This window comes from Podarcis melisellensis (genome assembly GCF_964234715.1).
Source record: "Podarcis melisellensis genome assembly, chromosome: 3".
In the NCBI taxonomy this organism is placed as follows: Eukaryota; Metazoa; Chordata; class Lepidosauria; order Squamata; family Lacertidae; genus Podarcis; species Podarcis melisellensis.
This window is the reverse complement of record NC_138530.1, coordinates 100,572,399-100,594,565: the sequence shown is the minus strand read 5'-3', so window position 1 is coordinate 100,594,565 and position 22,167 is coordinate 100,572,399. Positions and strand designations below refer to the sequence as shown.

Below are 22,167 nucleotides of genomic sequence, written 5' to 3'. Positions count from 1 at the left end.
CTCTCCGTGACTCGCCTGAGGCTGAATCCTCTGCCGCCTCTTCCCCCCTCCTTCTGGCTTTAGGGCCGGGCTCCTCCCCTGAGCTCTCTCCACTTCCGCGCGCCTCTACGTTTGAACTTGGCGCGCGTACGTTGCTGCTGACCTTTCTTTCGACCGCTACACCACCCCTTGTTCTGCTCTCCACCCTTTCCGGCTGAACACCTTGCTCCAACCCCCTTTCTCTGTTCTCTCCTAATCCTGCTCCCTCCGAGAGGCTGACGACTCCACCCCCTTTTCTCCGTTCCGGCTGAGACGCCTCTTGCTGCGTCTGTCTTCCACTGGGCTCCTCTCCGCTTCTCCCTTCTCCTCCCTTTTGCTTGATTAAGGTAACCCCCTTTTGAGAATCCTCTGACTCGCTGCTCAGACTCGTGGATTCCCTCAGAATTCCGTCATCTTCTTCCTCATCCTTCTGCCCCTCCTCCCACTCGCTCTCCGTCTCCTCTGTCATCTCCTCCTCTCTCCCAGAAACCCTGACATCCATCCCCCCCTCGAAGCCCCCCCTTCCCCCCTCCCGCTCGCCGGGTGCAGGTTGAGGAAAACGTGGTTCTTCCGGGGTCGGTTCAGGATACAAGTTGTCCACTTCAACGTTCTCCTCTGTCATCCCCGTATATGTGTGTTCGAACTCGGGTTCCCCACCCACAGACCTCACAGTCTCTTCCTCCATCACTGCTTCTCCTGGCGCTGCCTGCCAAGGACCTACCATCCATCTCTGACTCCATGCCTCCCTTGGCTGATCCACCCACCAACAAGGGCCTGTCTCCTCCCCCCCCAGTCTCGGATCCCTGGTCGGGCTTGTTTCGGGCGTATGGCCCTCGGGTGAGGAGAAACCCTCGAACGTGCTGTCTGACAAAGTGGGCGTGAACAGCCAATCATCAAAATACTCCTCGGGCATGGGCTTGTGCGGAAAAAGTGCATGGAACTCCTCCTTCAACAGGGGTTCGTCCAACGCGTAACCCGGCACCCAGCTATTGGCAGAGGCCGGAGTGCCTTCCCTGGCTAGAAAATATTCAACTCCCTCCTCCCCCCATCTCGAGTCCAGTATCTCTGTGACCTCGTTAAGAGGTTCTGGTCTTGGCGATTCCCCCCCCTCAGGCGCCCTCCTACGTGGCTCTGGGAGTGCTCCTGACTCTTGAAACCTGTGTGGGGTTTTGTAGGGAGTGAGCACCGACCTATGAAAGACCGGGTGCACCCTGGAACCCTCCGGAAGGGCTAGACGAAAAGCCACCGGATTGATCTTAGCCTCAACTTGATATGGCCCTAGCTGCCTGTGTCCTAACTTCTTCTTGGCCAATGACCTGGCCGGCATCGCGTGGGCTGCTAACCACACCCAGTCCCCAATCTGGATGTCCTCTCCCGCCCTCCTGTGCTTATCGGCCTGCACCTTATACGCCTGTTTTGCCAGCTCCAAATGTCTCCGCAGCTCCTCGTGCACCTCTTGCAACTCCGCTGCAAACTGGTCGGCATCTTGAGGCCCCCCCCCTCCTGGTGCCGCAAATCTCGGGAAGGTTCTGGGATGACGGCCATTGTTCGCGAAGAAAGGCGTCACCCCGGTGGATGCGTGTTTCGTGTTGTTGTAGGCGAATTCAGCCATCGGCAGATAGTCCACCCACGCCGCAGGTCGCTGGTTGGCGTAGCACCGCAGGTACTGCTGCATGATCGCGTTGACCCTCTCCGCTTGACCGTTGGTTTGTGGATGTCTCGCCGATGTCAGGTTGATTTTGACGTGCAAGATGCCCAGAAGCTTTCGCCAGAAAGTGGAAACAAACTGGCGCCCCCTGTCGGACAAGACGGACTGCGGAAGTCCATGCACTCTGAAGACGTGATCGATGAAGAGCTTTGCGGTCTGTTCTGCCGTCGCCACCTTGGCACAAGGGATGAAATGCGCCATCTTGGTGAACAAGTCCACCACCACTAACACCGCCGTCTTACCTCTGGAGCTGGGCAGGTCCGTAACAAAGTCCAACGCTACCCTCTCCCACGGTTGCTGCGGTGTCTCCAGCGGTTCTAGCAATCCCGCCTGCTTCTGGTGCACTGGTTTGGACCTCTGGCAGATATCACACCTGGCGACGTAGTCCGCCACCTCTCCTCTCATCTGGGGCCACCAAAAGTCTCTAGCCACCAACTCCATCGTCTTCTCTTTGCCGAAATGGCCTGCACTAGGGGCGTCATGCAATTGTTGCAGAACCTTGGCTCGAAGATCGTCGGTGGGCACGTAAAGGGCACCCTTACGAGTCAAAAGTCCATCTTGCAATTGGAACTCATCGTTGTCTCGCGACCCCCCGCGTAGCTCCTCCATCTTGGACTGTGCAAACTGATCCCTTTGCAACGCGCGTCGCACCGCGTCCAGGTCGACTGCGATGGTAGCGCACGTCCACGCCTGCGGTGCGAAAATGTGCTTTGCTGCGATTGGAGCTGCTTCCTCCAAGTATTGCGGCTTTCGGGACAGCGCGTCTGCAATAACATTGGAGTCTCCTGGGATGTATTCTATTTTGAAGTCGAAATCCGCAAAGAACTCTGCCCAGCGCATGTGTCGCTGGGTCTGTAACTTAGCCGTCCGCCAATACTCTAAGTTCTTGTGATCCGTGCGGACTTGCACCGTGTGCTTGGCTCCTATTAAGAAGTGTCGCCACGCTTTGAAAGCTGCATGAATGGCCAACAACTCCCTGTCCCATATGGTATAATTGCGCTCCGTCTTGCTGAGCTTCCGGGAGTAGAACGCACCCGGTCTCCAGTTGCCTTGCGAATCCTCTTGCAAAAGAACGGCCCCAACCGCTCTGTCTGACGCATCGGTCTCTACCCGCATGGGTCTGCCGGGATTCACGTGGAGCAGCTGCTCTTCGGAGGCGAAAAGACCTTTAAGCGTCCGGAAGGACCGCTCCGCTTGTTCGGTCCAGACGAACTTCTTCTTCTTGGAACTGAGGGTGTCAGTGATAGCCGCCGTCGCGTTCGCAAAACCTTTAATAAACTTGCGGTAAAAATTGGCAAAGCCGATGAACCTCTGGACCTCTTTCCGATTTCGAGGGCTTTTCCAGTCCAACAGCGCTTGAACCTTAGCCCTGTCCATGGCCAGTCCCTCGTCGGACAACTTGTAGCCAAGGAAATCAACCTCTCTGACATCAAACTGGCATTTTTCCAACTTGGCGTACAGCCTGTGGTCCTTCAGCCTCTGCAGGACCTCCCTCACGTCCTTATCGTGATCCTCCGACGATTCCGAGAAAATCAGGATATCGTCGAGAAAGCAGACACACTTCTTGTAGAGGAGACCTGCTAGCACGTGGTGCATAAATGCTTGAAAAACGTGGCTGCCATTTTGGAGACCGAAAGGCATGACTCTGTATTCGTATGTGCCCAGAGGGGTGAACATGGCGGTCTTCCACTCATCTCCTTTCCGGATGCGGATGAGATTGTAAGCTCCACGTAGGTCCAGCTTGGTGAAAATCTTGCCCCTCCTGACGGTCGCTAAAAGGTCGTCAATCTTGGGCATGGGGAAAGCTTTGGGCTTAGTCAAGCTGTTTATGAACCTGTAATCCACTATAAGCCTTTTTTGGGGCGTGTTTTTCTTCTTCACAAAGAACACAGGGCTGCCACCCGCTGCTTTAGATTCCTGGATGAAACCTCGCTTGAGGTTATGGTCTATGAACTCCCGAAGCTCTTGCATCTCGTCTTCCGACATGGAGTACAGCTTGGCAGCAGGCAGTTGCGCCCCTGGCACTAAATCAATCGCGCAGTCGTAAGGTCTGTGAGGCGGCAACTTGTCAGCTTCCTTCTCACAGAAAACCTCCAAGAAGTCCTGGTACTTGTGAGGCACCGTTTGCACCATACCCAGATGCAACTGCTGCTCGGCTTCTCCTCCCTGATCGGTCTGAAAGCAATGCTGAGCACAATACGATGAACAAAAGGTGATCTGCCGCTGGTACCACGCAACCGCGGGACTGTGCCTCTCCAGCCAACTCATGCCTAACACGATGGGTGTGTCCGATAAGTGGGTGACATTGAAACTAATAAGTTCTCGATGGTTGCCAATCTGCATCATCATGGGAGGGGTTTGCTGCACCACTTGCCCCCCCAGCAACTTCCTGCCGTCTACCGTGACCACGTTTAGAGGCGTCGTTGCAGGCAGGAGCGCCATGTTGTGCTGCTTAACGAACTGCAGTCCCACGAAGTCGGCGTTGCTTCCCGAATCGATCGTTATTGGAACCTCGAGGAGTCTCCCATCAGGCAACTGGAGTGTTGCTGTGAGCAGAACTGCCGGTCTGGGAGGCAAAGGGTCCACGCTCTGCAGTGATGCTGGGGGCTTGTCTACAGATCCGCCTGGCTGAGCCCCAGTAGCTCTGCTTCCAGCCAGGCACTGTCGTTTCCCTGAAGCTGCTCCCCTGGTTGCACCTCTGCTGTTACAGTTGCCAGTGCTGCAGTGTGCTTCTGGAGCCTCTGGGGGCACTCTTTCGCCATATGGTGCGCACTGTCACAGATGTAACACTTCTTGGTTCCTCTAGGAGGCTTCGCTTTGGCTGCACCAGGGACAGGGCTCTGGGATGGCTTCTGAGCCCTAGCACCACCAATCTCCATTGGCTCCTCGCTGTCCTTCCCCATTGGCGAGGGGTGCGCACGGCTGAAATCCCTGTGCACAAAAGGGAGAGTCCTCGCTTGCGCACGCGCTTGGGACCCGTCCTCCTCGTGCCACGGACGTCCCTCATGTCGAATTCCAATAGCTAAAGCCCGTTGCACCACGTCTTCTAGGGTCTGGGGTCTGTCCCCCCTAGCGATCTCATCCTTGATGGGGGGGCTCAATCCCTCCCAAAAAAGATCTCTGACCGGTTTACTGTCCTTTGGCCAATCTAAGGCGGTGAGCAATGCAAAAAATTTAGAGTGGTATTGGCGCACAGTCGCTTTCCCCTGCCTCAGCCCGTGCATTTGACGGCGCGCAATGTCCACATCCACAGAGGATTGAAAACAAGAATCCATCGCTTTGATGAACGCAGTTGAATTGCGACGGGCCGGTCCATCTTCGCGCCACAGATTGCGTAGCCAAGCCCTGGCCTCCCCATGCAGGTGCGAAACAATGAACCCCACTTTCTCCTCCTCATCTTTAAAATCGTGACGGAGTAAATGCAGTGCATATACGACGTCCGCTCTGAAATTGGGATAGTCTTGCAAGTTGCCATTAAAATGCGGAACCAGGGCACCCCCCCTCCGTCCAAGCGCAATGCCCTCCGCTCTGGAACCTGGGGCCCCCGCCCTGTCCGCGTGTTCCCACCTTGCCTGCAAATCCTGGCACGTCTTCTCCAAGTCGTCATTCTTCTTCTGCGAAGCAATGACTGCCGATGTGAGAGCGGTAACCTGATCCCGCAGTGCAACCAGCTGCTCCTCAGCGCTCATGGCTGCTCCCGTTCGTGAGCTTCGCAAAAAAAATTTTTTGCTTTCTGAGAGGGGACTTACTGTCACGGCCACCCAGGACGGGTCCCAGCTCACAAGAGACCTCACTCCGTTGCAGTTTATTTACAGGAAAAGTTTATTGAAGATTTCTGCTTCTCGTACAGTTCAGCATCGTGGCCGTACGTCTGTCACCTTAGACCGCTGAAGTCCCCTCTGACTCCTCCCCTCTTCCACACCAACTTAATAGCCTGGCTCTAGACCACCTCTTCCTCTCCTTTCTTTTCCGCAGGGTCTTCCTGCCCCCCTGGGTTCCCTCTCTCCGTGACTCGCCTGAGGCTGAATCCTCTGCCGCCTCTTCCCCCCTCCTTCTGGCTTTAGGGCCGGGCTCCTCCCCTGAGCTCTCTCCACTTCCGCGCGCCTCTACGTTTGAACTTGGCGCGCGTACGTTGCTGCTGACCTTTCTTTCGACCGCTACACCACCCCTTGTTCTGCTCTCCACCCTTTCCGGCTGAACACCTTGCTCCAACCCCCTTTCTCTGTTCTCTCCTAATCCTGCTCCCTCCGAGAGGCTGACGACTCCACCCCCTTTTCTCCGTTCCGGCTGAGACGCCTCTTGCTGCGTCTGTCTTCCACTGGGCTCCTCTCCGCTTCTCCCTTCTCCTCCCTTTTGCTTGATTAAGGTAACCCCCTTTTGAGAATCCTCTGACTCGCTGCTCAGACTCGTGGATTCCCTCAGAATTCCGTCATCTTCTTCCTCATCCTTCTGCCCCTCCTCCCACTCGCTCTCCGTCTCCTCTGTCATCTCCTCCTCTCTCCCAGAAACCCTGACAGTAACAAACAAAAACAATCCCCCCTTTATAACCTGTCTCCTTAAGAGATTTATCTTCTCTGCGATAGGAGTGTTTAAATATGCTTTTCTATGAGATGCCCCTATGGTCTGAGACAGTATATTCCCAGAAGGGTTACACCATGTGATGCTATGGCGTATGTAATTGGCTTTAGACTCAATCTCAATTCACATAAAGCATTTGAATGGAAACATATCCATCATATTTATTAATCAGTAACTGAATGTTTATAGCTGCCCCATACCACAAGTTGTTGTATCATTGCCACAATAGTCTGCTGCTGTGCCTCCAGTGAGCTCAGGGCATCATACACAAAACATAAGTTTTGAGGTAAAAGGAGGCTGAGAGATGGTGACAGGAGGGAGTCCGCATCGTGGCTGGCAAAATTTGAACCCAAGTCCCCAGAGTCCTAGTCCAACATTCCAGCCACAGCGCCACATGTGGTCAGAGAGGGGGAGGGTCCATTGCAGCAGAACACCTACAAATGTTCCTTAATAGTTGGTGGGAAAATTGTCAATCACATTTCTCGTTTTGTGCCCACCTCCTTTAAGCCAGAGGAAGGGGGCAAGCAAGGCATGTGAGGAAAATCAATACAAGTTCTTGTGGGGAGAGACTACAGTTTTGAGTCATACACAGCTGGAGAGACAAGGAAAGAGCAGGCTCTGGGAAGTACCTTTTTGGGGGTAGAGGTGTCTACTTCTCTCTGGAAATCAAATGGGGGGCAGTGCATTTGTCTCCTCAGCTATCAATCTGTATATTTAGTTGATTGTGGCTGACTACTGCTGTATTGTTGCCTTGCATTTTGGGTGTTTTCCATCTCCTAGCAGCCAATTTCTGTTATTAAATTAGTAGCATTACCGGTCAGACACACAGTAAAGCAATTTACGGATCGGAAGCATGTCCTAACCAACTTAAGAATGCATAGTAGCAAATATTTTACCTTGTAGTATCAAATTCTTACCACTGCCCAAATTACCTGTCGTTGGAAAATTACAGGTCTGTCACCTGTGTGTTGTTGGAGCCAGCTGATTTCGCTAGTCAGGGGCCTTGGGAAAGTAGAAACTTTGCACACACAGTTGTTTCCTTTTTGAAGTCTTTAGACAGGTTGTCATCAAAGCATGCATCCTTTTAAACCAATTTAGTTACCGTTGAAGATGGAAGCCATTCTTGTTTGTTTGCGTAAACCCCGAGGAAACACATATCTTAATATACGCACACACGAAACAACCCACCTGTCTCTGTAGGTGTTTTTGCTTTCATTTTGATACTGTTTGCTAAAAATAAAAACATAGAAACAAACTTTTCAGCACTTCTAGGCTGTGCGAGAACGTTGCTTCACAGCTCTGAAGTAACTGAGTGCTACTTCATCAGTGACATTTCTTGCTGAATAAAGGTTTGTGGTTTGGGGAGCTAGTTCAGTTCTGCTTAGCTTGCGAGAGCAGTTAAATTGCCTCGTCAGGTGCAGTGCTCCATCTTGCATGTAATAATGTAGTTTAATTCCTACACTCTTGGTTTAACAGGACCAAATATAATAATGTTGTGTACAGCCCAGTCTCCAAGCAGCAAGAGATTCCTGGATTCCAGGTGTGTACACCAGGTGAATATACTTGGAATGAAGGTCAATGGAGACTGTGGTGTCTTTATGATATATGTTTATATTTACACATATATACAACCTGAGCACGGGGACGTGGGTGGCACTGTGGTCTATACCACAGAGCCTAGGGCTTGCTGATTGGAAGGTCGGCAGTTCGAATCCCTGTGATGGGGTGAGCTCCCGTTGTTTACTCCCAGCTCCTGCCACCTAGCAGTTCAAAAGCACATCAAAGTGCAAGTAGATAAGTAGGTACCACAACGGTGGGAAGTTAAACAGTGTTTCCGTGTGCTGGTCTGGTTCGCCAGAAGCAGCTTAGTCATGCTGGCCACATGACCCGGAAGCTGTCTGCGGACAGACACCGGCTTCCTCGGCCTATAGAGCAAGATGCGCGCTCAACCCCAGAGACGTCCGCGACTGGACCTTAGGGTCAGGGGTATCTTTGCCTTTTTACAACCTGAGCACAGGAAGGAAGGGGTCAGATCATTAGCACTCCAAAATATCTTGCTCCCCAATTAGGTTTCTGGGGATGCCCCCACCCCAAACCATAGCTTTGGGATTCAGCTCATGGAGAAAAGTCAAAACCCTCTGCCTGAATTCACTCACAAAAGTAGCCTCCCCTGGCCTATTTTTCTCTTTCCTAGGATGATGTAGCATCCAGCCAGGTGAATGGCGGACAGCACCTCCACTTAGTTGTTGCTATGGCAACATGCCCCACTCTTTCATCATGCAGAATTATGGTGCTTATCTAAGCTCTATGGCCATTAGCATAACAGGAACTGGTCTGACTGGTTTAGCAGTGGCTTCTACTAAATTCCAAACCTCACAGATACTGAATCAGTGGCCTGGAAGAGACTCATGGATATCATGCAGACTGACCCCCACCCCACCCCCTGCTCTGAAAGCCTTGTATCACTATATATTCTTAAAATTCTTTCTTTGCATAATACTTCCCCCACCCCCCAAAAAAAGTTAGCTGCTTGTGAAATGCTTTATACAATTGTGTTCCTACCAATAACTGGAGCTCATAAGCACTTCTATAATATAGATATTTTCTTTTGAATCTTACATATAATTAGAGTATCTAGATGAATTTGTATTTTTGACGTTGTATGTCATGTCCTTGACACACTTACTGTTCTTGGAATAATTCATGTGAAATGTATCTCAACTGTATGAATCAGTAAACACATTTTGTCTAATTCTAAGCCCATTCACGCTTTGTAGGTAGGGTGTCGTTAAACTGTATCTGATTAACTTCCTAGAAAATGTCATATTAAGGAAAGGAGTTTAAAGGGATGAATGAAAAATGAAACAGATGAAAGAATGGAGAGAAAGTAATACTGGTGAGAATGGAGGAGACTAGAGAGGGGAAATAACAAAAAGTTATGATGATGTTAACAAAGTCAGTGTCCTTATTCATAAGAGGATTCACATGGTTTATAGCTCAAATTGGTGAAGTAAATTGATATGTGGAAGCACGCGATACTTACACATAAGAAAAATGGTTAGAAACCAAACTATTCACAACCTCAAAATTCACAAAATAACCTAAATTGTTTTGCTTGTTTCAATAATCAGACATGTTTATGGAACATTCATCCCTCCTAATTAACATCTCAAATTAACAAGTGAGATGCTGATTTATAACATGCAGGTATCTCTTCTATCCTATTGGATACCTTTATAAGATGCAATATATAACCACATCTGTAAATGGTTATTCAGTAGATGAAATGACAAAATCATGAAACTGAATCACCAAGACTGAAAGCTATTCCTTGGACCTTTGCACTCAGTAATAGAATGACCATATAAGATTATTTGCTCTTCAGCAATTTTGCTGCTTTTAGTCTGTCATGTGAAAGACCTGGGCCAGACATCTTGAAATGGAAGCAGTTCTTAATGTGCTATTTTATTTTTTAATGGAGATTGTGCTCTTTTATGCACTCATTGTTGCTGAGAGAGGAGTACTTTGCCTTGTAAAATATCACAGATTATTTCTATTGTCACTGAAAATTACAGACTGAGCTTCAACTGAAAATGAAGGTTTGTCTTCCTTACAAAACTGGACACAAGTTATTTCATACCTGCCACTGGGTGGATTTGCTCTGTAACACCTTTCACTCATTAGTTGTGCAGCTGGGAACAAACACCTGAGTACTACTCCTTTCTCAAACTGATTGCTTAGATATATAGATCTCTTTCTCTAGCAATGGAGAGGCACTCTTGCACTATTGAACAACAAAAATGGGACAGAACAGCAGCCACCCAGAAAAATTATGGTATAAAAGGTTTGAGAATTTCAGGCAGTAAAAGTTATGGGACGAAACAATTAAGTCTATCCATATATATATATATATATATATATATATATATATATATATGAAAATATTTCAATTGAACAAAATAAAATGAAAAAATATAAAAGGAAACAAAAAGTGCCCTAATAAAAATATGAAAAAAATTCTATAATTCTTTCTATAGTTGTCTAATACATAGGTATATAAGTAAAATTATTGTTATTATACATATGCATTTACGTATAACTTACTATATATTTTAAATGAATACCTTCAAAATGTCATTATATTTGTCCATATGCAATCTATGTCTATAAGCTATTGGTTTGTACGTTGCAAGAGTTGTCATATCTTCTATCCATTGATTAAAGGGGAGCATATATTTATCTTTCCAGAGGATCAATATAAGTCTTTTAGCTGTAGTGAGGGCGTGGAGAATCCGTTTATGTTGACTAGCTGCCAAATTACATATAGTAGTAATACTATCCTCTGGCAATACAGTACTAGCTTTCCCCCAAAAATAATATTTTTACAATCTAGTACTTTCTCCCAAAACTTCATAAGTGTAGAACATTGCATAAACATTTGTTTCAAAGAAGCATTTTCACATCTCCAATAGCATGTTGTTGTAGATGGTCCCTTTCTATACAGATGTAACAGTGTCCGATAAATTTGAAGTAATAGTTTTTCTAGCATAAGACGTAATTTAAAACCCATTGACACCTTTGTTACAGAAGCTAAAACACTCTTTCGCTGTCTAGGTAATATAGGAACCTCCAATTCTTTATTCCATTTGTTTCTTAGAGTCTGCATATCAAATTGATTTATTGATAGCAAATATCTATAAAAAGTAGTCACCAGCTTTTTAGTCTCAAAGGGTTTAAACCAATTGTTCTATTATCTCTGGTGTCTTAGACGCTTTGAAAGCTGTTGGTCAAAACAGGGTTATTAACAAATGTTGCAACTGCAAATATTTCCATTGGGCCACCTCCTAAGTGGCATTTATCTTTATCATACAGCAAATGTATAGAATTGATCTTCCTCATCTATCAATTGATCCAGAGTCATAATTCCTGCATCCATCCAATCCTTCCATACTACAGTTTTCAGTAAAGTCTATCCTGAAACAGTATTGAAATCAGGATTGTATATAAGTGTCCTGATAGCACCATGAGCACAGATAATCATTAATGCACAATTAAAAGGCTGTCTGAAGGAGTTATCAGATAATTATCACTCCTTCCATCATTTTGGGGTTACTGTATATATCCAGCACCACTTAGCACACATGCCGTTCACTGTCAAGAGTTGAAAAGGGTGGATTTTTCCTTCACTGTTTCAATATGTTTTATGAGTGAAATAGGAGTTCTATTTTATGAGTGAAATAGGAATTCACATTAGTGATTGTACATATGGGAACCAGACAGTGGTAATTACCATGGTTACCATGGAATACAACACTTTGCTTACCATGGAATACAACACTTTGGGTGGTCCTGGGCAAGATAAAGCAACTAACAAATTTAAATAGTAATAATAATAATCCAATGAAAGCTGTACGAAAGAAATCCTAATTTAACGCACTTAATCAGCAACTTTAGAAACCCTTTTGGAAATTGCTTATACAGTGGTACCTCGGTTTTCAAACGTAATCCATTCCGGAAGACCATTTGATTTCCAAAATGTTTGAAATTCAAAAACTCAATATGGAAGCCACATGTCATGTTCGACTCCTGAGACGTGTTCGAAAACAGAAGCATTTATTTCCGGGTTTACGGTATTTGAAAACCGAAACATTCGTCAACGGAGACGTTGGAAAACCAAGGCACCATTGTACTTTATTTTTCTCCTGAGAGAATCTACAGCAAAGTGGGCTAACCTGTGGCCCTTCAGATTTTGTAATACCCCCAACTCCCATCAGTTCTAGTCAGACATGCCAATGCCTGAAGAGCCACAAGTTCCCTGTTCCTAGTTTACAGAAAGGTTACATGCTTGATAAGGTTGATCTCTTAGTTGTTTATTAATGTGCCTGTTACATGTTTAATATTAATTAAAACATTGTGTTGTAGGGTGTTACTGGTCACATCTGATACTGTTTTCTCATTGACCAAAAAAAGGGCTCCCCTCCCCCCACAATGTTAGATGTAATTTCATTACAGAATTATAAAATACAGAGTTATCTCCAGGGTAACACTATTGAAACATCATGGAGACTTGTCTTCTTGACAATGGTTATTGACACTGTAGACTAAATTTCCAAACAACAGGCCTTTAAGTGCATGCAGGTTTTACCTGAGGTAGAGAATGGAGAAATGTCAGCTTTTCACACACGCAGAGCGTACTGTTATTTTAGGCAAGTATAATTTTCATCAAGTTTCATACGGACAGCTGACTACAGTTGATTTCGGAATGCCTTCCCTTCCAGTTTGAAATGTCTCACATATTCCAATGAGAATATGAGGCATGCAACAGTTTAAAAATGTAAGTAAATTACAACAATGACCGTAGAACTAAATACGAAAAATGTAATCTAAAAGCCTCACAACTGCTGCATGCATCGAGTAGGTCGTGAGCCTTCGATATGCTAGATACTGTCGCTCAGCTACTTTGTCAAATGGTATCTGCTAAACTTAATGTGCCCTCTTCTACAGCTAGTTGTTAATGAGAAGAGAACTTAACTACAAGCCTGTGTTTGGAGAACATGCTGAGCCACACCCTGGTTTAACTCAATGTGGTGTGGGAGGAGAAATGACCATGGAGGAGCTAAGCAGCTGCAAGGTCCTCCCTGGGATATTGGCATACAAAACAGACCGTTGTATACTGGCTCATCAGTATCCAAATGTTTACAGTGGTACCTCAGGTTAAGTACTTAATTCGTTCCGGAGGTCTGTTCTTAACCTGAAACTGTTCTTAACCTGAAGCACCACTTTAGCTAATGGGGCCTCCCACTGCCACCACGCCACCGGAGCACGATTTCTGTTCTCATCCTGAAGCAAAGTCCTTAACCTGAAGCACTATTTCTGGGTTAGCGGAGTCTGTAACCTGAAGCGTATGTAACCTGAAGTGTATGTAACCCAAGGTACCACTGTATTCCTAAATAAGTCTAGGAGTCTAATGAGACAGAACTTTGCGGAAACCATGCTGGTTCTGCTTCAGCAGGACTTGTTCTTCTGTATGCTTGGTAATTCTATCGTTAATAATGCTTTCCACCAGTTTTGCTGGAACAGATATAACATGTCTGCTATTTCCCGGATCGTTTTTAGTAAAGTTGTCCAATTGGCCACTTTCTAACCCTCACGTACGGAACCTGAATCGGGGGGCAGGATGTTGTTGATGACTGTGATCATCATAGCTATTTCACCTATTTGGTGTCCCTCAGCTGGTCTCCACTCTGTTTTGTTTCTTGCTGTGTCTCCCCAGTAGCCATATATATCTGGGGCACCTCATTTACTGCTGTTGCTCTCTGCTGTGAGATACTGTTGCTCCCCACCAATTTCAAATATGCAAGCAGCAGGCATGTATATTGTAGATGATACCACAATTCAGCGAGACTTACTCCCAGTTAAGGGTGGTTAGGATTGCAGCCTTAATTGTGAACAGAATAGCTTTCTTTTGTAGTTCCTTTTTCATACTACGAAACAAAGCAATGTTATAAGTAGTCCAAAAGACAGCGGAAGTACAAATTACCAGAATGGTAGAGCATGAGATTCTTAATCTCAGGGTTGTGGGTTCATGCCTCACCTTGGGCAAAAGATTCCTGCATTGCAGTTGGTTGGACTAGATGACTCTTATGGTCCCTCTATACAGCATGTCCCCTTTTTGACTCTTCTCACATATAGGTAACGGTAAAGAGACCGCTGACCATTAGGTCCAGCCATGACCGACTCTGGGGTTGCATGCTCATCTCGCTCTATAGGCCAAGGGAGCTGGCGTTTGTCCGAAGACAGCTTCCGGGTCATGTGGCCAGCATGACTAAGCCGCTTCTGACGAACCAGAGCAGCGCACGGAAACGCCGTTTACCTTCCCACCGGAGCAGTACCTATTTATCTACTTGCACTTTGACGTGCTTTTGAACTGCTAGGTTGGCAGGAGCAGGGACCGGGCAACGGGAGCTCACCCCGTCGCGAGGATTCGAACCGCCGACCTTCTGATCGGCAAGTCCTAGGCTCTGTGGTTTAACCCACAATGCCTCCCACGTCCCATCTTCTCACATATATACACACATATATGTACACTCACTTTTACACTGTCATGGTTCCATTGTGTGGTGAACATCACCATTCTTATTTTAAGGATCTTAGTTCAGATATTTAGATGCAATATATAAACTAGAGAGGTGTGCATTCGTCTTTAAGAGCCACCAAGAGCTGTTTTGCTTCTGCAGAAGTCTCAGGATTATTATGTATTCTGAGGCAGATGTAATTGGGTTTCATCCTTCTTCTTCCCCCATCTTTCCTCAATAGTGGCTTCAGTTCTGGAACAGATATTTTGCTCAGTCCAAGATTAAAAAAGAAAGAAAGAAAAAGTGTCAGGGAGCATATTGTAGTTCTGAAACACCTGCCAGATGTCTTCTACCTCCAGGCTGCAACTCCACTCATTCCATCTTCCTGTTTCTTGTGCACGTTTTGAGCATCTCTCTAGAGGCAAGCCATTATCTCTTTCTGTGTCTCTCTCTGTCTCACAGGTAGCAACATTTTCTCTCTCTCCCTTCCCGAGAAGCTCAGTTTAAGCTGCCACGTCTATCTTTTTAGTAACATCTCTGTGTGTAGTACATCAAGAGTTCTATTTAGAGTGCGTGTTTTTTCAGTAATTTACAAAAGCAATTTAAAATGGTTTCTTAATTTTAGAGCAACAGGCACAGTTTGGTTAAAACTGAGCAAGAAATTCATGTATGGAAGGTCTGTGGTTAAAAAAAACAAACCCTATCATGATTCAATGTGGGAATAGTGGACAATTAGTTATTCAAAAATTTGCTGTGGTTACTGTTATACGTTATTAGTACATTGATATGTACATATAAGCACATAACAGTATATAATAGTGCATTTGAAGTATTTTCATTTGCTCCTGTTTTTATTCTGGCTGGCTGCATGCTACATTGCAGATACTAAGCTCGGGTAAATTAAAAATGTTCTCTAGGGTCTCGAGAAAAATTAGACTTGTATGCAAAGGCTATTTTTAATTTCACCAAATTGCTTCTTATAATCCCAACATCCAGTATATTCCCTACTGAAAGTATATGCCATATCTTAAGGAGAAAAAAAGATAAAGTGTATGCTGTACGGAAGTTAGCAGATGGGGTCATAAATGGACAGATATAATTTCACGTGATGAAAAAGGGGAAATAGGTTGTTGTAGTTTTTTTACTGCTGGGGGCTTGTGCAGGGGATGAGTTCGACTTTGAGATTTATAAATTGACTTAACTGCCTCAGAAAGAGGATATAACAGGAACCATCCTTTTCTCGGCTTCCCTTACCCCCCTGCTGCATCCCAGGGAGTATTGTTTCATATTAGCAGGACAGGGAGGCTTCCAATTCACCATCTGATTGGGCTTTATGGGGCCGGTTCCAGCTCTTGTGGCCTGAGGATGTGAACAGTGTCCTTGTAGCTGTCCAGCCAACCACATGGCACATCACGGCTGATTCGAGGTAATGAAAAGGCTGAGTGGGTGTGTCATTGCAGGGTTAAGTGGTACGTACCACCTTTGAGAAGGTGGTAGTGTGTCCACTTCTGGGGGGGGGGAAACACTCTGGATCCAGAGTGCTTACTGGGAACAAAGCCTGTTTACTGGGTCAACGAGCAGTGGTGGTCGCATGACCACAGGCAATGTCAGGAGAGGGAATGTCCTTCGGGGTGCATGGGATGCTGGGAAAGCCTACAAAATTTGAATCAGATTGGGCCAATCACAGGACAACTTTTGATTTAAACGGCCCAATTGCGGGCCATTGTAGGTGAGTCATTTGAGGTGGACTTGAGTGAAGCCTTATCCTGCCTGGCTTCAAACAGGTCTGCCACCTTTCTATTTAAGCTGTCTGCGCTTACACTTGCATGGTTCAAGTCTTGGATGGCAGAAAAGGGCATTGGGTTGGATCCTTAGTCTTGCAGAGGAGATAGGCCAGGACCCCATTCCTGTTTCAAAGTATCAGGGTACACCATTATAGGGTCCCAAGGGGAAGGGTTCTGTCTGATGCACAAACGGGCTAACAAGCCATAGAACTCCAAAAGGGCATCCTGGAGGGATTGCCCAGATAATAATGCACACCATAGCACGGTCCTACATCCTGGATCGACCCTGAAGGAATTATCACCCAGCAAACAGAAGTTGTGGCCAATTTGATTCCAAGACATTGTTTTGTCATTATTACTTTTCTCCAAGAGCCCAACCCTGACAGATCCTGTCACATGGCATCTGGAACCGCAACTAATACCTAATTGCTAATATCTCTTTGGGGTTCAGGTAGGAAGCTGTGTTGGTCTGATGCAGTCGAGAATATATATATATATATATATATATATATATATATATATATATATATATATATAATGTAAAGGGACCCCTAACCATTAGGTCCAGTCGTGACCGACTCTGGGGTTGCGACGCTCATCTCGCTCTATTGGCTGAGGGAGCCGGCGTACAGCTTCCGGGTCATGTGGCCAGCATGACTAAACCGCTTCAGGCAAACCAGAGCAGCACATGGAAATGCTGTTTACCTTCCCGCCAGAGCGGTACCTATTTATCTACTTGCACTTTGACATGTTTTCGAACTGCTAGGTTGGCAGGAGCAGGGACTGAGCAACGGGAGCTCACCCCATCGTGGGGATTCGAACCACCGACTTTCTGATTGGCAAGTCCTAGGCTCTGTGGTTTAACCAACAGCGCCACCCGCATCCCATAATGTCCAGTAGCACCTTAGAGAGCAAGTTTGTTCTTGCTATAAGCTTTCATGTGCATGCACACTTCTTCAAATACCTCTTTGGGGGACATCTGCGGGGGGGGGGAGCATCTATTTCCTCAAGTTACAGTAACTATAATATGTTGTTTTTATTGCATATTTAGCTGTTGTTTTCTATTGAATTGTTTTATTGCATGCCATATTAAAATGTGCTAAAATGTGAATTGGTAGATGTGTTAAATTGGTAGATGTGTTTAAAAAAATAAAACTAAAACTAATGTAAGGCAATCAGGATTGCATATTCAGTCATCTGTCATGGATGCTTTGGAATAGATTACCATCAGGGCCTCTTCCAACTCTACAATTCTGTGATTCTATCTTGGTATTGTATTCTTGACAATATAAAAATACTTTGAATAAACAAATATTAACAGGGGCATAACTTGTCAGCTTGGTTGCTATTCCAACACCAAGAAGTAATTATTCTCCCCTGCTTGACATAGCTACTGCATTTTTTTAAGTGCCCAAACTGAGCTCCATTTTGGGAGTCGGCAAACCTAGTTTGTCTTGCTTGGTAGTGTATTGCTGTGTCTGTAACCTGGGCAACAACAGGAGGAAACCAGTCAGGCTTCCCCAAAGACATGTCGGGTAGAAATTTTATCTTCCTGTTATGACTAATGATTCCATGTTAGTGCCTGATTCTACTCACTCTTTATTAGCTTTAGGAATCAGCCCATCTTAAAATAAGCTTCCATTAGCTTTTTGTAAACCCGGCCTCTTACACTCTCAGCTTATCCCATATTAATTGATTCATGTCACAAGGGAAAGGTAGACGTCCTTTCCTCAATCTTGAATGGCTTTGAAAATACAGTGGTACCTCTGGATACGAACGGGATCCGTTCCGGAGCCCTGTTCGCATCCAGAAGTGAACACAACCTGCGTCTGCGCGGGTCGCGATCCACTGCTTCCGCACATACGCGTGACGTCATTTTGACCGTCTGCATATGCGTGAGCGGCGAAACCCGGAAGTAACGCATTCCGTTACTTCTGGCAACCCGAAAGCGCTCAACCTGAAGCAACTTCAACCCGAGATATGACTGTAAGTGGGTCTAGCTGTGTTTCCACCCCACCCCCCTTTGACACTTATCCTTCCTAGGACATAACTTCCAGGTCCCACTTATTATGATGATGATGATGATTATATTTTAGCATGTTCAACAATGCAGAAATAATATAACAAGATACAAAAACATATGATTGCTAAGGAGAAAGGGAAATAATAATCGACACATGAGAACAAAACACTCCCAAAATACAGTGTCAACATGTCAGTCACAGGTGTTAAGCTACCTATGTTCAGTAAGATAAGATTGGGTTGGGTAGCATTCTGTTGGCCATTTTCCATCAGAGAAAATAAAGAGGTGCCAATTGCAAAAAGAAGCTGTAGTTTCAAGTTTAGCCATATTTTCTTACTGCTTTAAGTAGATCAGTTTGCTTTTCTATCACAACAGGGGTGACTAACCTCTGGCTTTCCAGATGTTGCTAAACCCCCATTCCCTTTATCCCAACCATTTATCGCAGTGGCTGGTGCTGATGGGATTTGGAGACCCAACAGCATCTCAAGGCCACCTCTTCATTAGAAGATGCCACCAGACCTCCATGCCATGATGTCAGTGGAGGACTATATTTTTGTACCCCTGTATTAAAATTTCCTATTCCTTTCTGAGATGTGTGTTTTTGTTTAATAGCACACACACACAAGCTTGAGAGCTTGTATTTTCAAGCAAGTAGACATTTCACCTTTCCCCCTCTTTGAAATGCACACCTGAGTGAGTGTTTCTAGCAATTTACCTCTTTCATGTGTCCCTCGTTTAATTCAAACAAGCATCTGAAACATGAAAGCTAAGTACAGCATAATGCAATTACTTTCTGTGATGTTTGCCGAGTGTTTTATGAAGCCCGTCTCTTTACAGTGGTCAATGAACGTAACATAATTGGATCTAAAAAGGGTGCTACTGTGTTCCAGTGTGCACATAATGTTCCCTTTTTATAATGTTCAATAATTAAGACTTCTGAAAATACAAAGCAAGCATTTATATAATCAAGACAAGAGATGAGTAACTATTCCAAAATAGCATTTTGTTTAGTAGCAAAAATAAACCAGGGTGTTGTTTTCTTTAAGCTTTAAAATAGGATAAACTGGAACATTACAAAGGTTGTTCTTTCTCCCAAGTTGTAGCTCCTGGTACTGAACTCCATTATTGGGTATTATGATTAGCTTCTTTCTGGTTGAATACATACTAGCTTTGGATCCTAATAGGCTAGATATGTGTATTAAAGTTTACTGAGCCATTAAGACCCAGGATATATGATGCATTCTCTGTAGATGCATGCCTGAAATAAGAGTAAACTTTGGTTCATGCGTAGAATGTCCTTATTTCCTATTTGCCACTCCAGCGAATAACATCTCTGCAGAAATGAGCCCCATACCAGATCAGAAACCACACACTAATATAGATGTGTTAGGCGTATTTTTGAATAGGAATCCAGCACTTAGTTACATGGTTCTGTGCCTCTTGAAGTTGGTTGGTGTTGTAACTTCAGAAAGCAGACGCACCAATTTGGAAAATGAATTTACACAAACACGCAAAATCCACTTTTAATTATTAGAGTGACATTTTTTCAGATGTGTAAACTGAAGCCAAATTCAGATTGTTGGAGACTTTGAGCTGCATCACTTTTTTATAAAACCTTAAGTTGCTAAATGTGGTGTTCTCATGGTTAAAGGCAGAGGTCTGCAACCTAAGGCCCATGGGCCACAAGCAGCCCACGGGGGCCGTTTAACTGGCCCATAGACCCCCACTGCCCGCTCGGTCGGATCCTATGCACCGCGCTAAACTGGGGCGGAGCAGAGCGGGGACCGCCTTCCGCGACTCTGGCCAGCTTCCCATTGGCTGTAGGAAGCTCCTGCAGCCAATGGAAAGCTGTGCACGCCTCCTCCGTGCTGGAAGGAGCGCCGGAAATAGTGTTTGTTTGTGCCCAAGGCACAAAAACTTTGCCACCTCCTGTTAAAGGTGTATATTTTGAGAAAGGGAAAGGAAGAGCCAGGGTAAGAAAGAATGAGGGCAAGCAGATGCAGGCTCTTCTGCTGTTCTAGCAGAGAGAAGTTTGCACACTGATTCTGGAGACAGCCAAAGGACACTCATAATGGTCTCATTTGCACATAACGTTCTATCAAACCATGGCTTAGCACAAAGATGCTGGCTCCCAGGGTCTTTGCTCCTCCCCAGTCTTCCCAGCTCAGTTTGGTGCTTAATGTGTCATCCAAACCCAAGTTCGTGGTTGATCTAGGGTTGCCGTATTTCAAGAAGTGAAAATCTGGACACAGACAAATTGTTTGAGCTTTTTTTGAATAGAAAAAACCCAAATTTTTGAGGTTTTGGGGGTTATGTTGCCCCCCTCCGGGACATCACTTTCATAGTTTTCCTTAACCATGATACAGTATGTAGCCAACAACAAACAAGCTTATGTGTTCAGGAGGAGCTTCACTGTGATTGTGGGCTTGGATGATACACTAAACTAAACCTTGGCTTAGCTGCTACAAAGCATTCACCTAAAAGGAGCAAAGCAATTGGGAGCTTCTCTCTGGGAGCCAGTAGGTTCGCGTGGTCGCAGCAAACCATAGTTTGGCTTATTATTATCATTTGTATATTGTTTATTAATTTATATATTGCTTGTATGCCAAAATTACCTAGACATACTGTATCACATGAACTAGGCCAGTGTCTGCCTTCTGACAGCTTCTGGAGCAAAACCAACGGAACCAAACCAATCATGTTCACATAGTTCACTGGTAGCTTTACAAAAAGGACTTGGTTGGTTGGTTTTTCATCTCTGAAAGCCTCCAATTTTTGCCCCCTGGCAAATATACAGGGAAGAACAGGAAAGCCCAGCAGTTATCATGTTGAACATTTAGTTTTGTGTGATTGTTTATACAGAGCTGTCTTTCTGATTATGCCGCCACTTCATGATTAGTGAACCTTGCCCTTTTCAACACTTTACAGTTTCTTTTAACAGCTTTAGCTTTAAAATATTTCCATTATAAGCACTTTTGCAGCCAACTCCTATAGTGTGGTTCTGCATTATTGGTTCAGTTTTAGGGATTGTTGAACGTTAAATATTAAGACCTCTTTTGCAGTAATTTGTCGCAATCCACTTTTCAAGAATGTCCAAATGCAATGGGCTTCGGGCTTTGTTCATTTTGGTTTTCATATTTTGGAATGGAACCAAGCACAACTTGTTTGTCTGAACATATATTCAAGCTTCAAAATGTAATTTAATGGGAAGCATGAAATTAAGGGTTGCATCCAACTAACTTCTGCTCAGAATGGACTTATTGAAATTAATGGTGCTAGTTTAGCCATGTTTATTAAATTCAAAGTTTACTCTGAGCATGACCAGTGTTGGACACAACCTAAATGGCAAAACATAACGTATGATGGCAAAACATGAAGTCCCCAGTAAATCAATAATTAGATATGAAGCATACGGACTTCTGTGACAGACCAGTATCAGAAACATTACACCAGCATTGTCAAAATTCTGTAGTGAATTGTAGGCTGACAAGTTGTGGCAAGTGTTTAGATTTTTTTTACTGTTGCTTTAAAGCAGTGGTGGTTATGTTGTTTATAAATATTAATCATTCCATAAAATAGAACATTATAATTGTTTTGCCTCTGTGTCCAAGTCTGGCTAAATGCAATATGAATTTATATATATTTATAAAATATTACAAAAACATGTGAAAAGTTATACAGATGCCATTTATATTAGCCTAAAGGGGATGTAAATATGTACTATTTTTTGGCAAAGGGTGTTTAAGGTGATAACAGAAATCACTGGGTTAAAGCTAACCAAAAGTCCAGAGGTAGCATTACTATCAATTTACGATAGGATGGAAGGTTCACAGGCTATGAAGGACTTGCTCACAAATTTAATGAAAGCTGCACGAATTCTTATAGCTAGGAAGTGGAAGGGCCAAACAGAATAAAAAATGGACGACTGGAAATAAAGAGGTGTGGGATATAGCTATTAATGATAAATTAACATGTGCCGTT

At 45.0% G+C, this 22,167-nt stretch overlaps 1 protein-coding gene across 1 annotated transcript in view; it reads left to right on the top strand.

The window, feature by feature from the left end:
• Positions 1 to 22,167, top strand: part of KLHL29 (kelch like family member 29) — a 425,462-nt gene that overhangs the window by 228,636 nt on the left and 174,659 nt on the right. The gene's annotated exons all lie outside the window — the stretch shown is intronic.